Consider the following 18,366-nt stretch of genomic DNA (forward strand, 5'->3'; position numbering starts at 1 on the left):
TGTCTGTATTTTCCATGAATTTCTCTGTTTTTTCCTCATTTTTGTCTGCTTTTTTGTTTCACCTCTTGGATCGCTCTGAATATTAGAGATTTGAATTCCCTATCAGGTAGCTCTAGTGCCTTTTCTTCTACTGGAAAGTCATCTGGTGTTTTATTTTGGATGCCTACTAGGACCATCCTGTCCTGTTTTTTAATATGTTTTGATATTGTCTACTGTCTTCTGGACATCCAGTAGTTATTTTCTTCGTTTATTGATTGTAGATTTGTTTCATCCTGCTTTTTTGTTTTATTTAGCTATGTCTGAGCAAGAGGGCTGTGCTTTTTTTGTTATTTGCTCATCTGTTGGATGATATTTTTCACTCAGCTACGGTGCAGCAGGGCAGGTCCAGCTGAAGGGGAGGGGCTAGGATGGGTTGTTTGTGGCATGTACTGGAGCCAACAAGATGAGATGTGGGTCAGTGCAGGGGAGGTTACGGTGCTGCTTGGGAGTGCAATCTTCAATACACGGTGCGGAGAGGCAGGAGGGATGGGAGATTGTGATGTGTGGATCTAGGTTAAGTATGGAAAAGAAGAGAGAGAGGAGAAAGAAATAGGGGCAAAAAAAGTGCTAAGGGAGACTGCCATTGAGGTTGAGAGTCAAGAAACTGAGAAATGAAGAAAAATAAAAACAAAAATAATTAAAAAATAAAAAAATAAAAATGCCCCCATGGATCCCACCAGCACAGCTGTGTAGACCAAGGAATCAGTTCCCAAGCCACACTGTACAGCCCACCTAGAAGGGGTAGAGCTGATTCACAGAGCCAGGTATTCAGGAGACAGGCAAAGAAGGTAAGTAGAAACAGAGGAGAAACTGAGAAATGAAGAAAAAGAAAAAAGAAAGAGAAACCAAACAAACAAAATAAGAGGAAAAAAAAAGCCCCCAGGGATCCCATCAGAGTGGTGGCATGGACCGGGAAGCAGTTTCCCATCTGAGCAGCACTTCACAGCCTGTCAGGAAGAAGCAAAGATGGCACATAGAGTCACATGTTCAAGGCACCAATTCAGTGCCTCCCATGCTGCTGTCGTGGCCCCACTGGGAAGCAGCATGTTGACCCACCAGGAAGTAGTACATCAGCCTGCCAGGAAGCCCTGGATCGGCATGCTGGGAAGCAGTGGATCAGCCCTCTGAGAAGCAGGGAATCAGCCTGTTGGGAAGCTGGGAATTGGCCCTCCGGGAAGCAGAGAATTGGCCCACTGGTAAGCAGCAAATCAGCCCTCTGAGGAGCCGGGAATCAACCCACCGGTAAGCAGTGAATTGGCCCACCAGAAAGCCCTGGATTGGCCTGCTGGGAGCAGCAAATCGGCCCTCCAGGAAGCCAGAAATTAGCCCTCCAGGAAGCATCGAATCAGCCCTCCAAGAAGCCAGGAATCAGCCCTCTGGGAAGCCAGGAATCAGCCCACCAGGAAGCTGGGAATCATCCCGCCAGGAAGCAGTGAATTGGTCTTTCAGGAAGCTGAAAATCGGCCTGCCAAGAAACAGTGAATCGGCCCCCCTGGAAGCCAGGAATCAATCCACCAGGAAGCTGTAGATCGGCCAGCTGGGAAGTGGCAAAGGCTGAGCAGGGGGAGGCAGGGTGAGTGAGGGGTGGGAAAGCATGTCTCACTTGTTACCAGGTGCTCTAACTCCTGCTGGTAGCTATGTGAACCTGCTTTCCGCCTAGCCTCAATAGGAGTCCAAGATGGTATATCCATGTTGCATTAGCTGATAGGGGACCTCTGCTCCTAACTCTCCTTGCTCTCTGTTCTGTGTCAGTTTCTTATTCCATTTGGTGCTTGATTGAGTTCTTTACCTTTTCATTTGACGTTTTGGGTTCCAGAATTGACGTTTGTCTCGGTTTTTACTTCTTTTTTCAGGTCTTTGCTGTGAAGGCACGGTGTGGTGCTTCTGTATATATTGTCATGTTGGCCTAGAATTTTTTTTTTCATTGGAATGTTCTGGCACTTTATGGACAATCAAATAACCGTTTGGGCCTATTTTCTGATTTCTCTATCCTTTCCCTTTGATCTGTTGACCATTAAACCATGCCACATTATTTTGATTACTATAGTATTACAGTAAGAGTGGAAGTCAAGTAATGTAAATCTTCCAACTTTATTCTACTTTATTTAAGTTGCTTTGGATGTTCTAGGTCCGTTGCATTTCCACATAAATTTTAAAATCAGCTTCTCAACTTCCACAAAAAAGCATACTGTGATTTTGATTGGGATTTCATTAAATAAATAGATCAATTTATAGAAAATATTCATCTTAACAGTATTGATTCTTCTAACCTATTTAATGTATATCTCTCCGATTATTTAGATCTTCTTGAATTTCTTCCTGTAATATTTTGTGCTTTGCAGTGTAGAACTATTGCACATCTTTATGTTCCTAACTGTTTATATTTTTCATGCTATTGTAAATGGATTTTTAAAATTTTGTTTTTCAATGATATGCTGCTAGTATATGAAATACAATTGATTTTGTATGTCAAGTATGTGTCCAATAACCTTTCGATATTAATGTTTTAGGAGCCCTGGTGGTACAACAGTTAAGCACTTGGCTGCTAACTGAAAAATTGTGGTTCAAACCCACCCAGTGGCTCTGCAGGAGAAAGACCTGGTGATCTGGTCCTGTAAAGATTCCTGTTGCCATGAAGTTGATTCTGACTCATAGTGACCCTATAGGACTGAGTAGATAGAACTCACCCATAGGTTTTCCATGGCTGTAATTTTTAAGAAAGCTGACTGCCATATATTTCTCATGTGGAACAGCTGGTGGGTTTGAACCACCAACGTTTCAGTTAGCAACTAAGGGCTTAATTACTGCACCACCAGGGCTCCTTCTGTAAAGATTACAGCACAGAAAACCCTATGGAGAAGTCCTACTCTGTCACATTGGGTTGCTATGAGTCGAAAATCAACTTGAAGGCACCTAACAACAGTAATTATTTTGCAGATTTCTTAGACTTTTCTACATACACAAGCATTCATTTACAAACAGACTTACTTATTCATTTCTTATTTTATACTTTTTCCATTTCATTTGCTACCTTTAATTCAATGCCTGGAACCCCCAACAAAATGTTGAGTAGAGGTGGTGAGAGTGAGTATTCTTGCTTTGTTGTCAATCTTTGGGTTAAAACATTTAATACTTCAACATTGACTATGATAGCGGCTGTAGAGGTTTTGTTGTTGTTGTTGTTGTTATTTATTTATTTATTTATGGTAGAAGCCCAAAGTAAGGAAGTTCCTTTCTATTACTAGTTTTCTGGGAGTATTCAGCATGAAAGATTGTTTTTGTCAATTTTTTAGTGGGGATGGTATCAGATTATCATATGGCTTTTCTCCATTGCACTCTAAGGGTGCTGAATGATCTTGATTGATTTTCAGCTGTTAAACTGATTTGTGTTCCTGGAATAAACTGTACTTGCTTATAATGCATTATTTTTGTAATATAGTGCTAGATTCTGTTTGGTAACACGGAATCCCTTGGTGGTGCAAGCAGTTAATATGCTTGGCTGCTAACAAAGTTAGAGTCAACTCAAGGGCAACTGGCTACTGGTTATTTGGTAATATACCATTAAATATTTTTCCATCTATGCTTATAAGGGATTTTGATATGCAATTTTTTTTTCCAATGTTATCGTCAGGCTTTAACATGAGTTTTTCTAGACTTATAAAACTATTTGGGAAGTGCTCCTTTTTGTCTCTTTTATGGAAAAGTTTTATAAAATTAGCTTCATTTATTCCTTAAATATTTCATAGAATTCACCAATGACATCATCTGGGCCTAGAGCTTTCTTCATGTAAAGGTTTTTTAACAACAAAATTGATTTTTAAAATAAATATCACTAATCATGTTTTCTATTTCAGTTTGTGTCAGATTTGGTAACATATAGTTTTTTTAAAATGAGTATTTTTTAAAAATACTCATTTCATCTGAGTTTTCAAACTTGTTGGTATAAAATTATTCATCTTATTCCATTATCATTCCTTCAATGTTTGTCTTAGGCTGGGTTCTCTAGAAAAGCAAAACCTGTGAAGCATATAAATATACAGAGAGATTTATATGAAGGAAATGGCTCACAGCTCACATGGTTGTAGAGGTTGGAAAGTCCCAAGTCCAGGGGTCAGGCTGTCATGTACCTCACAGACAGAAGAGGCTGACAAATCCCAAGATTGGCAGATAAGCTGCTAGCTGAAGTCCCAAGAACTGGAGGTCAAATGAACAGGAGCCAGCTGCAGGATCCAGAGTGAGCAAGAGCCAACGAGCTTTGCCAGAAAGGCCACCTATATTGGATGCAGGCCACACCCTCAAGGAAATTCCCTTTCAACTGATTGGCTGCTCATAACAGATCTGATCATGGAGGTGGTTACATAATTACATAGCTACCAAACTATGTTATAACTGCCAAACCACTGATAGTCATGGCTCAGCCAACTTGACACACAACCTTAACCATCACAATGTCTCTATGATCTGTAGTAGTAGTCACTTTCTTTTTATTCCTGATATTGTTGATTTGTTAATTGTTTCTTGATTACTTTAGTAGATTTTAATCATATTGTTGCTTTTCAAAGAATGAAATTATATTTTTGTTAACTTTCTCCCTTTTTAAATTTTGGATTGTGTGTATTTCATATAATCTGACCTTCATTTTTCTTTCTTTCCATTTACTTATTTTTTTCCAGCTTCTTGAAAAACAAAAAGCTGATTTTGGATGTTTATATTTTTATAGTATAACATCAAAGCTCTAAATTTCCCTCTAAGCCTTTCTTTAGCTGCATCCAACAACTTTGATATGTTGTATTTCATTATCATTTGTTAGAAATATTTTCTAACTTTCCTTGTGATTTTTTCTTTGTCATATGGATTGTTTGGAGTGTATAGTTTAATTTTCAAATATTGAGGACTCTACTGAATATTTTATTGTTATTTATGTCTCCTTTAATTTTATTGTAGTCTTAAAATGTACTCTGTATGATTTCAATCATTTGAAATTTTTGAAACTTGTTTTATGGTCCAGAATATGTGTATATTGGTAAACACACTGTTCACTTTGAAAGAATTTGTGTTCTTTAATTGTCTTGCTCTATAAATATCTGTTGGGAAACCCTGGCTTCATAGTGGTTAAGAGCTACATCTGCTAACCAAAACGTCAGCAGTTTGAATCCCTCAGGTGCTCCTTTGAAACCATATGGGGCAATTCTGCTCTGTCCCGTAGGGCAGCTATGAGTTGGAATCGACTCGACAGCAACGGTTTCGTTTGGCTTGGTTTGGTTTAGAAATATCTGTTAGTTCAATGTGCTTGATAGAGTTGTTCATTGTATCCATGCCCTTACTTATTTTTGGCATAGTTGCTCTATCTATTGCCAAGAGAGTTTTCTAAAATATCCAACTATGATTATAAAATTGTCTTTTTTCCCCTATAATTCTGTTTCTTTATATATTTTGAACTCTGTTATCGGAGTTTATTTTTGTTAAGAAATAAAATGTATTTTTTTGTGTATCTTATTTTTATTTTGGCATGTTAATTATGTTATTGTTATGAAATATCTCTATCTTTGGTAATGGCCTATGTTTAAAAGTTATTCTATCTGATATTAACATGTCACTACATTCAATGGGAAGCTAATGTTATGTTTTGCAGAATATCAAGATTATCAAAGCCTCTGTTTACTATTATTTTGACAGAGAGTAAGAGAATTAAATGTCTTGGGAACACTGAGTGTGTACTTTTGTCCTTCCTATGAAAAAGTGAGCTGCTTTTGATCTTTTTATTGATGGAGATTACAATAAATGTTTTTTGTATTCATAGTTGCAAACTAAGTGTCAGTACTACATCAATGTCTTTTTGTAGATATCACAACTGGCTTGACAGCTGAGCTTAAGGCCACCACTAAGTTATATTATGGAAATTCATCATCATTTATCATCATCCACTTGGATGTTGCAGGGGTCAATGGGAATCAAATGGTGATATAATTGACACCACTACTTCTGCATTTTTTAAGACTTTGAGGGTGGCACTCATTTATGCCTTTCTATTTGAGATACAATATTGCTTCATATTAATTATATTGTTTTCCAGGAAAGATGGGGCAGTCTTAGGGACTTTTACTTGGCTTTTTATGTCTTAGTGGTTTCACTCCTCACAACAGGGTGCTGTGATGTATGAATTCAAAGAACAGGTAAATGATAACTAGGCAAGTCTGAGGACCCACTGGACATAATGTGAGATGATCTTGGATTAGGACACCTTTTATTAACTGGCTTCTATCACCCTCACTCAAACAGTAGTCCAAGATAGAATTTTGGGTTCTCTATTTTTAGTGTAAGCTTATATTTTATATCCAACAGCCCTCAAAAATTCTGAATATTCTCCTTTACTCAATAAATAGTTAATGGTCATAGATACCTTAAGGGAAAGACTAGGAGGATATTTATCTTATACACTGATAGTGGTATTGCTATGCCCTTTCTCAAGGAGATCTGTATTTGCTTTCAATCAATGGATACTGGATCTGCAAAAGGACTTATATCTGGAACCTGGATAAAAAATTGTGATTTCCCATTTTAGTGGCCTGACATCAGCCTTTTTTTTTTTTTTTTTTTTTTACCAGCATGCTTTTTTTTTTCCCCCTTCTTCTTCTTATTTTGCAAGTTACATAATACCCTATCAGCTGTTATTGGAACACCATGATCTCCCAATCTTCCCCAGAGATCCCTAAGGTTCATGGTACCCTGATTACTACTCTGATCTTGCTGCCCATTACAGTAATTATATCTAATTTTCCTCTGACGGTTAAGTACTGCCACCTGGCCTCTAACATTACAGAAATTCTGTAAAAGGGTTGTGCAGTTTTATCTGCTCCTTCCAGCCTGCACAGAAATACACTACTGAGCTTCAAAAATGTGCCTGTTCACTCCACCTCCAATACCACCAATGCATTCCTTATTGCCTTAGTGAAGGGAGCATCCTACAGATGCTCCTGAGGAATAGAAACAGGTGGTGAGGTAGTGGACACTCCGGTCTCACATAATAAATCCCTTCTAATATTTCCATGTCCCTGAGTCTTCTGACTTAATTCTTAATACTCTATCAAGGCAACTCTGGCATCTTCACCTCATTTACTGTTGGTTATCATTGTGTATCTTGAAAAATGTAGAAAATATTGAAGTTCATGTTATCTGTCGGCAGTGTCTCCAAACAAGAGGAGACCTTTCACCTCTGGTAAAGGTAGAAAGGTGGTTCCGGACTGTCAGAAATTCAAGGGTTCAGTGAGATAACCACTTCTGAGTTTCTCTGAATTGTCCAAAGTCCCCATCCCAAATTGTAGGGTCTTCCTCTTCTACTAAGGCATTAGCCTGAAAATTGGAAGCCTGTTAAAACAATACATACCATAACCTTTGTAACTCACACACCATTATTTAGATCCTGTTGTTGTTAGCTTCTGTGGATTCAGCCCCCATGCACAATGGAACAAAATATTGTGGATAGGATCTTTGTGATTCATAGAGTTTTCATTGACTGATTTTTAGAAGTATATATACAATTCTCCTGGTATACATATGTATATATATAATTGATTTTATTTTTCTAGACAACGCTAAGACACACATGCTTCCATTCCCCCCTCTTCATTCCAAGACAGACAATGCTAACAGACGATGATATTTTCTTTTGCATTTACTCCAGGTGTGGCCTTAGGTTCTTTCTTAACATAGTCCTTCAGGAAGTCATAGTTGGAACATGAGATAAAATACAGTGGTTATTTTTTAAATAATTTCAAATAGAAAACTCTAATCTTCCCCTCCCTTTTCCATAATTTCTAAGGGTGAAAATCATACATACATAATACACATTTCTTTCAAGAATTCTATTTAATTGTTCTAATATATCTGTATTATTCTAACAAGATCTATAGCTTCTGATTAAATACAATTTATTCTACTTTTTAATTAGCCATGAATTTAACAAGGTATTCTATACTACCCTATCCAAACATTTATAATATAGACATATTGATCAAGCCATCCTAAATTAACTGAGCAACAACAATTCAGAAAAAAGTATTTTGTTTATTTGTGAAATAATGATAAAATATGGACTAAATGTAAACAAATGGAGTAATTTAGGCTCGATTAAGATTCCAATATAAAATAGAAATGCTTTTGACAAATCTTGTTGAAGTGCTAAGTGGAAGTTCATGTTATACTTTATTGGAAAATAAATCTTTTTAGAAACAGAGATTTACCTTCAAGTTAGAAATAAGTTTTGATATAAGCCATTGTTTAGTTTCACCGCAGATGCCAAGAGAGATTTTTAAAGCCTGTAAGGCACTCAGCAATGTTTTTAATGTGGACAGATCTACCAGTTTGAGAAGTGAGGAGTTATATTCAAGAAATAATATAAATCTGTGGGATCCAGACCCATAGAGTAATGGGGCCATACAGTCCCAAGACAGGAATCATTGTATAGAACTATGTACCTATCATAGATTGAATTGTGTCCCCCAAAAATATGTGTATCAATTTGGCTAGGCCATGATTCTCAGTATTGTCTGATTGTTCACCATTTTCTCATCTGATGTGATTTTCCTATATGTTGTAAATTCTACCTCTATGATATTAATGAGATGGGATTAGTGGCAGCTATATTAATGAGGCGAGACTCAATCGACAAGATTAGATTGTGTCTTAAACCAATCTCTTTTGAGATATAAAAGACAGAAGCCAGCAGAGAGACATGGGGACTTCATACCACCAAGAAACAAGAGCCAGGAGAATAGTGCATCATTTGGACCCAGGGTCCCCGCGCTGAGAGTCTTCTCAACCAGGGAAGATTGATGACAAGGACCTTTGCCCATAGCCGACAGAAAAAGAAAGCCTTTCCCTGGAGCTGGCACCCTGAATTTGAACTTCTAGCCTTCTAAACTATGAAAGAATAAATTTCTCTTTGTTACAGCCATCCAACTGTGATATTTCTGTTATAGCAGCACTAGATAACTAAGGCAGTACCCTTTCCTGAACTTTGACAGAGCTTCTTGAAATTTATAAACTTTGAAGATATTCAGATTTTTTTTTAAATATCACTCTCAATTACATAAATTCAAAATGGCTAATAGGCATGTCATGATTAATACTCTTTTACTTGCAGTAAAGTGGCATTTTTCCTTACTAGATGTACCAACAAAATGGCATAACAATGTAGAATAGTATACTCTGGAAATTGTTCTTGTATGAATTATAAGTTTTACTTATATCTATTGTCTGCCCACACTATTCCAGGTGCTGTTGCTAAGGTCATTTAGGGACAACAAAAATCCACAATTTCATCATTAATGACCAATTAATTCTAAATAAAGTCTTGTATTCATAGACTCCACTAGACATCAGTATGGTTCTTAAAAATGAACAAAGCAACCAACTAAAATCTATGTTCTAAAGCAAAGTTAGTGACTTCACGTGTGATACTAGTTATTTAGCTTTAGAGTCTTCAATGTAATATGTGTTAAATTTAAATTGAGTCTATTCATGTTCAGGTAATGTGTTATTATCCATATATTATAATATTATCATAAAAAATAGTGGCAATACAAGAAAAGCATTTGCTGATAAACAATGTAAAGATTTGGCATCTATTCCCTGAAAAAGGCCATCTTTTCACAAAAAGTAATAATCAGATACAGCAAAAAAAATAGAGAAGAATTATAATGAATTAAACTATATTTAAACTCTGAAGATATTTAGTTTCAGAGACATAGATTCGTAATTTATTGGGAATATATTTGTGTGAATTTAATGATTTTTCCAAGTTGACATAATGACTAGGTTTTGATATGTTTAAATTTGTTCCATTTCCCTTTGATCAAAAAAATTAACTTTAGGTAAAATTATTTACTAGATAGTAGATAAGTATTAACTTTGTTGAAGGGAAAGACAGTGCACAATATAGAGGAAGTAAGCACAACTTGACCAAGGCAAAGTCATAGAAGCTTCATAAACACATCCAAACACCCTGAGGAACTGAGTTACTGGGACCGAGGGTTGGGAACTATGGTAGAAGGGGTCATCTAGGTCAACTGGCATAACAAAGTTCATAAAGAAAATGTTCTACATCCAACTTTGGTGAGTAGTGACTGGGGTCTTAGAAGCTTGTGAGTGGCCATTTAAGATACATCTACTGGTCCCATCCTGTCAAGAGGAAAGGAGAATGAAGAAACACAAAGACACAAGGGTAATATCAGTCCAGAGGACTAATGGATCACAAATACCACAGACTTCACCAGCCTAAGCCTAGAAGAGCTAGATGGTACACGGCAACTACCACCAACTGCTCTGACAGGTATCAAAGTACAAGGTCCGGGACAGAATGGAAGAAAAATGTAGAACAAAATTCAAATTCACAACAACAAAAAAAAAAAACCCACCAGACTTACTGGTCTGACAGAGACAGGAAGAACCCCAGAGACTACGGTCCCAGGATACCCTTTTAACTTGAAGCTGAAGCCACTCCCTAAATTCACCCTTCAGCCAAAGATTAGACAGGTCTATACAACAAGCAATAACACACATGAGGAAATGTGCTTCTTAGTTCAGTCATGTATACGAGATCAAAAAGGCAACACCTGCCCAAAAGCAATGACAAGAAGGCAGAAAGTGACAGGAAAAAAGGATGATGGAAACCGGGAATTGGGATGTGGAAAGGGAGAGTATTGCAGAGATGGCAATCAATGTCACAAAACAATTTGTGTATAAGTTGTTGACTGAGAAACTAATTTGCTCTATAGATTTTCACTTAAAGCACAATAAAAAAAAAATAAAATTACCATATTGAGTGACCTGCCCCCACCTTCTCCTTTCCAGTTTAAGTAAATTTTCTTATACTTAAGAAATTAATGAACAGCTTCTGTCTAGGCCTTCTTGCCACCAATATCTGTGGGAGAAATGTTACATTGTCAGAGAAATTTATAGTTTGGGTTAAGAAAATGAAAACTGCCTATATCAATTTCAGGTTAAAATACAGTATAACAGGATTATACAATAGCTCACAATATTGTCTAAAAAAGTAGAAAAAAGAGAACTATTCTTCTACTATTTTTTTCTATTTTAATCTTTGAAGAAAGTAAAAATTGGAGCCAAAAATATGGTAGTCATTATGTAATACAACTTACAAGTTAAAAGATGAAAAAATTGTGGCTCTGTCCTTGCATTTTGCACTGTATTGTATGAACATTCTAAAAATCTCAAATTTCTATGAATTTTATTTGTAAAATAATTTAAAAAAACTTTGTGTATACTATTCTGAAGGGTCTTTATACTTAGGTCCTTGAACTTGGTTCACTACTCACAAGTACCTGAAATTACTTGACTGATAAACTTGTAAATTTTCTTGGAAAATCTTTAAGGAATTCCAGGACTATTAACACAGAAACTAAAATTTACGTATGGCAAATTAAATAGCACCATGAAGGTAGATTCAATATTAAAAAAAAAAAAAAGAAAAGAATGGAAATAACAAAATTATTTTGCTCAAAATACTTCTCCGAGGTAAGAATTATTGCTTTAAATTTCCTTATTTGTTTTTTGAAAAGTCATTTTAATTTTTGCAATGGACTCAAAAGTAGTATAATTTAAACATGTGCCACGAATTTCTCACAAAAAATTTTAAAAATGAACCATGTACTCCCTCCTCATTGATTAAGTTAGTTTTAATATCGCTCCTCATTTTCTGAGAATTCATATAACTTACGTTTGATGCAGAGGCATTTTAGAATGTGTCAAAGTGTTAATTATTTCTGATATGAATCCTAATTACTAAAGTAGCTAAACCAGATGCCACAACAAACCCACTGCCGTCAAGTCGATTCCAACTCATAGCTACCCTATAGGAGGAAGAAGAACTGCCCCACAGGCTTTCCAAGGCTGTAATTTTTAAGGCAGCAGACTGCCACCTTTCTCCCACAGAGCGGCTGGTGGGTTCAAACCTTTTAGTTAGCAGCCGAGTGCTTAGCCAATGCACCACCCGGGCTCCTTAAAGTCACTAAGAGCAATATAAATATCATCTTGCCTGTATCTATCTGTGAAATCACAATTTACTTAAAAAACATGATTACAGCTAGTGGTCGTTGATTTGGGAAAACTGTGTATTCTAATCTTGTCAAAGATGTGATAATGGAGGCTGTCTCCCTGTTAATGACAGCACTGATGCTTTGGGTGAACAGGTCAGATTCATTACTCTTTCCATTACACCACATGTCTGCATTGTATCTCATAACTACCTTTACAGAGATCAGATTGCCTAGAAAAATACAATAGAACATTTTATGACACTGTTGAAATTCAGTAAAAGTCTCTGCCACTCAGAGGAGTTGCCAAAATAACAAAATTATGCTTTTTTTTTTTTAATGAAAAGTTGGCTGGCTAGTGGTTAGAATTCCTTTTTATTTAAATTCAATTATTTTTAAATTTAAATTTTAAAATGTAGAAGGGCCAAAGTATATAGTTAAATCATTTAATTGAACTGTTTCAAGATTATGCCACTATCAAAATATTCCAAGAATAAGAATACTTGATTCCTCATAGTGACCATTTAAGCTTTCAATTATATTATCAGAATACTCCCAGACTATACAGTTACTAATGGTTTACTATTAGAAATAGAATATTTTCTGAAGGAGTACATTTAATTATTTGATTTAAATAAATCAAACTAAATGAAGTTGAATTTGGTATAAGAGTCTCTCCTTTTTTTGTTTTATCCCTGTTTGACTTAAAATTGGCACAAAGAAAAGTATAACTTTCAAAGTGAAGGAGAATTTATTTGACATGTAAGAATATTGATTTTTCAGACAGCTTGTCAATCTTTCAAACTTACGGATAAGGATATATTATTGAAAGTGTCCTAGATGACATTAAGAGTACAAAGGTGAAAAAGACATGATCCCTAGAATCATAATATTAAAAGTTAAATGGGGAAGATAGAGATATACAAAGAGAACTATAATAAAAAATGATCTGGTAGAAATATGTGATAGGTATAAACTAAAAAAAAAAAAAAAGTTAAGAAAGAATCAGGGTGGTAAGCTTAAAAGAAACGTACAAAATGGTGATTATAAGGATATTTGATGGGGATGAAAGGTGCTGTCAGACTCAAGCATAGTATCTGGATCTAAAGAGACTTTTCTGTCTAACCCATACTCATACACAGTACGACAAACCTAGCCACTATAAGATTTTTAGAGTCTTTCAAAGGAAACCTTGGAAGCCCTGGGTGGTGCAAATGGTTAACATGCTTGGCTGCTAACCGAAAGGTTGACTATTTGAGTCCACCCAGAGGAGCCCTGGAAGAAAGGCCTAGTGATAACACTTCCCAAAAAATCATCCACTGAAAAGCCTATGGAGCACAGTTCTACTCTGACACATATGGGATCATCATGAGTTAGAATAGAATTGATGGCCACTGGAAAATAAAAGGAAAGCTTGTAGAAACTCTACTATGGATAGTACAGTTGTCTCAAACACCTGTTCAAAATTTTGTGGTATAATTTGACTGTTTTCTTTACCATCCCCCAACACAGAGACAATTCTCTTCATAATTTATACCATTTCTTTCAAAAAGCATTTGAAGTGAACTATGTTGTTCAATTGTCAACATCAATTGATTCTCCTTTTAATCTATTGTATACACCATTTGTAAACTAATTATTTGAAGTAGGGAGTCCGGCTTAAGTTTAGATATTGTCATGGATTGAATTGTGTCCCCCAAAAATATGTGTGTCAATTTGGTTAGGCCATGATTTCCAATATTGTGTGATTGTCTACCATTTTTTCATCTGATGTCATTTTCCTATGTGTTGTAAATCCTATCTCTATTACGTTAGTGAGATGGGATTAGTGCCAGAACTCAATCTATATGTTAATGAGGCATAACTCAATCTATAAGAATAGCTTGTGTCTTAAACCAATCTCTTTTGATATATAAAAGAGAGATGTGAGCAGAGAGACATGGGGATCTCATACCACCAAGAAAACAGTGCCAGGAGAAGAACGCATCCTTTGGACCCGGGGTCCCTGCACTGAGAAGCTCCTAGTCCAGGGGAGGATTGATGACAAGGACCTTTCTCCAGAGCTGACACAGAGAGAAAAACTTACTCTGGACCTGATGCCCTGAATTTGGACTTCCAGCCCACTAGACTGTGAGAGAATAAACTTCTGCTTGTTAAAGCCATGAACTTGTGGTATTACTGTTACAGCAGCACTAGATAACTAAGATAGATATTATCTGGATTGATTCAGTAGAAATCATTAAGATCAGAAAAGAGCAATGGTCTTGAAACAGCATGTCATTTGTCACTTGGATGGTTACTTTACCTTCCATGTTCTCTTGTTTCAGTCCTGAAAGGGGATAATGGTTTATGCAAACAGTAGAAAGAATGATTTTCATTAAACTTGTGGCAGATAATTGATGCATAACAACTCACTAATACTTTTAACTTGTTTCACGTTAACTTAAACATCTAATAAGCAAAACTTAGAAATTTAATTTTTCTTAAAAGATTAAACATTGGTTACAAGTCTAATTAAATTATTATTTTAGTAATTATTATTTAGTAATTTAAATGAGAATTGTGTATTAGTGAATCATTTAAATACTTCACACATCTAAAATAAAACAGTAATTATATGTTATATTGATATACTGAAATTCTTAATAGTAACAGTCTAATTGGTTTATTTCGTTTCTGTATTTGCTGTAAACAGCGACCCTATAGCACAGAGTAGAACTTCCCCACAGAGTTTACAAGGAGCTGCTGGTAGTTTCGGACTAGCGACCTTTTGGTTAGTAGCCGAGCTCTTAACCACTGCACCTCCTGCGCTTGTTTTATACTTTCATATAAGCTACAATAATTATTATTTTTACCAGTCAGTACTCTTAACAGATTGAAAATAAAGTAGGATATTGTCACAATTAACATAAGCTAAAAGGTTTGGTTTTTTGACCAATTTTTTGTCAGGGCATTTTAACTAGTTGTATCTTGTAAAATGACTCAAACTTGAGCTGCTAATTGCCTGGCTAATCTCATCTTGTTGACAGTGATAGTTGTTATATCTCTGGATTTTTAAGTGCATACTTTTTACATAGGAGTCCAGTGAGTGAGGGGAAGAGTGTTAGGAGGAGAAGTCATGGAGCAAAAACTATATAGACTGATTCTAGTAAAGAAGTGATATTATCTGACCTCTGTTTTAAAAGATTCATCCTGACTGCTCGGTGGAGAAGCCAGAGAGATAAGAAATACTTCAGTTCCAAAAGAGTGAGATTTAGTAGCAGAGGGATAAAAAGGAATGGTAAGCTGAAAACACATGAGCCCCACACAGACTGGTTTGAAGGAAGATTTTTGACGTATTCAAGAAAAAGAGAAGAGAAAGATTTAAGGGTTAAAAAAAGATGGTGTGCTAGAACAGAAGTTTAGTGTAATTATGAATGAGATCCTCTTTTGGAATTCTTCGAGAAGTTTCTATAAAGATTTAACCTAGATTTCAAATATTTTTTGTTTTCTGACCGGTATTCCTTATTGTGGCTCCTTGCCAATTCAAGCTACATACATTTTTAAACGTTTGTTATTTGGAGGTAATTGTAATGAGAATGAAATATTTCATTGCTAAACAAATACTTTGGAAGACAATTTTAAATTGTTAGAACAAATAAGTTCTGTTAACACTACTATGATAAAAATAAACACATAATATTTAACTATCGTGTTATTTTCTATGGATGGAATGTCTGTAATAGAAACAGGTAGTAAGTACTTAAACATTTTTGCTACTAAAATAAATAGGTTATAATATAATATTTCAATAATAAATTCATTTCTAGTTTGGTATAAATTTTACTATGACTGTGTCAACTAGTAAGAAAAAGGAGCATAAAATCCAATTAGTGTTAAACCAATCGATGAAAGAATATTTTCAAAAGAGATATGTCAGTACAAAAACTGAGAAAGTGAAAAGAAGCCAGAACTTCAAGGTAATAGCATGTGTCCTATGAAATTATTTTGGGAATATATTTTAAAAATTAAAAAAAAAAACCTGAAAGATTAAAGCATGAGAAGACATTTCTAATTTCTGATTCTTCCCTTTTACATCTCTCTCACTCAAATTTCCTTCACTAGAGGTAATCTCTGTCAAAAAAAAAAGTTCCCTTTTTATACTTTTGATAGGCATGTCTGCTCATATGTCTGTATTTTACATAAATTATGTCACACTGTTTAGTAGTCTGTGACAGGCTCTGTAATAGGTCTCTGAGGTTTTTCAAGACAGATAGTGAGAACAGACATGGCCATATATTTCTGCTTATGGGTCATCCATTCTCATTGGTCAGTGCCCCTCAGACAACCCTTCTTCCAGGGCTTCGAACCGGATCATTCCAGTTTGAACATCTGCGGAGAATTTGTATTGCTAACAAGTTCTCTGCTCAGAATTTGCTTTTCCACCCCAGACACACTGAATTATAATTTACAATTTAACAGGATCGCCAGGTGATTCTTATGTATAACTTCCTGAGAACTTGTTAGAAATGCTTCCTTCTTGGTTTGTGACTATTCTGTTCCAGTTGCTAAAAATGTAGAATATCATTAAACTACTTTAATGGAAACTAAATTGTTCCTCTTTTTTTTAATGATTAAAGGTATTTATAGTTTGTCTTTCTAGTTAGTTATTTAACATAATTGGAATTTTAAAATATGTGATGAAGTAGGATCAAACTTTATTTTGTTTAAAAGATAGCCAATTTGAACAGTCCTTTTTTAAAAATAACTCATGAGTTGAAATGTCATTTTTAGTATACAGTTGATTCTCATATACACAAGGGTTTGTCTCTGCACTTGCCACTTGATTAACTTATTCATTCCTACACAAAAAGCAAACTTGTTACCTATAGTTGATTTCTTGCAGAGAAAATATCTCTTCATTACTCTACCTTAAAATATTTTTTGTCTATTCTTATTTATTCCTCCAGAGAAATTATAGGATACATTTTTCCACTAAAGTAAAACCCCGCTGATGGTTTGATAGAACTGAACTGAATGTATAGATTCAAACGAGGATAATTAACTTTTCTACAGAATTACATACGGTACTCAGCAACTTGATATGTTTTACCAGTTTCTCAGGAAACTTTTTCCATGGCCCTAAGGTTTCTTCTGGGAGCCCTGGTGGTGCAGTGGTTAAGAGACATGGCTGCTAACCAAAAGGTCAGGAGTTCAAATCTACCAGCTGCTCCTTGGAACCCTATGGGGTAGTTCTACTCTGTCCTGTAGGGTCACTATGAGTTGGAATCATCTCAACCACAATGGGTAATGGGTAAGGTTTCTTCACAGAGGTCTCCTCATTTAATATTAAATTTATTCCAAGTATCTTATTATTTTCTGTTATTATTAAATGTGGGAATCTTATCCTACTACATATTCTAAGTTGTGATTGTGAAAAATAGAATATATATGAGTATATAGTATTAATTCCAGGCCCAGACAACTTTATAAAATCTATTATTAATTTTAATGTTTTATTTTATTGTGGTTGTTTCTCCAGGCAGACAATAGTAATTTGAAAAAATGGCAGTTTATTCTCTTTCTATTATTTATTATCTCTTTTTATAGTCTCATTACATTGGCTAGAACTTCTATTATGACTTTGAGTAGTGAATAGTCTGTTATAACAGACATCCTCAATTTTGGACTGATTTTAAAATGTTTTGTTCCTAATTTTTTTATTATTAAGAATGATGTTTACCTTAAGTTTCTTACACATATCATTTATCAAGTTAAGAAAGTTGACTTCTTATTACAGCTTGCCTATACAGACATAAATATAAATGTAAAAATAGAAATAGATCTAGTGATAGCCAAGTAAAGTCAAAGACAAAAAAAGCAGGTATCTTAGAAATTTAATAAATTTTATCAAATGATTTGTTTGGCATCAATTGTATTGACTTTGTAAATTTTAGTCATTATTATTTTTTAATTAAATACCTGAATTTGATTTGCTAATTTTAAGGATGGCCATAGATTATATCCTCGTATAATGTAACTCAATTATATAATTTCTTTCAATAAAGACTGCCATTATATTTTTCTGAATATACAAATACACTATGCTCCTTGTGAAAACATCAATTTTTATTTAAAAGAATGAGGAAAAAAGTAGTAATAATCTGAAATATAAAACCTTAAGAGGACATTAATTTTTTTTTTTTTTATATTTTATTGTACTTCAGGTGAAGGCTTACAGAACAAATAGTTTCTCATGAAACAGTAGTACACATGTTGTTTTATGACATTGGTT

This window comes from Trichechus manatus, unplaced genomic scaffold, assembly GCF_000243295.1.
Source record: "Trichechus manatus latirostris isolate Lorelei unplaced genomic scaffold, TriManLat1.0 scaffold00142, whole genome shotgun sequence".
Classification (NCBI taxonomy): domain Eukaryota; kingdom Metazoa; phylum Chordata; class Mammalia; order Sirenia; family Trichechidae; genus Trichechus; species Trichechus manatus.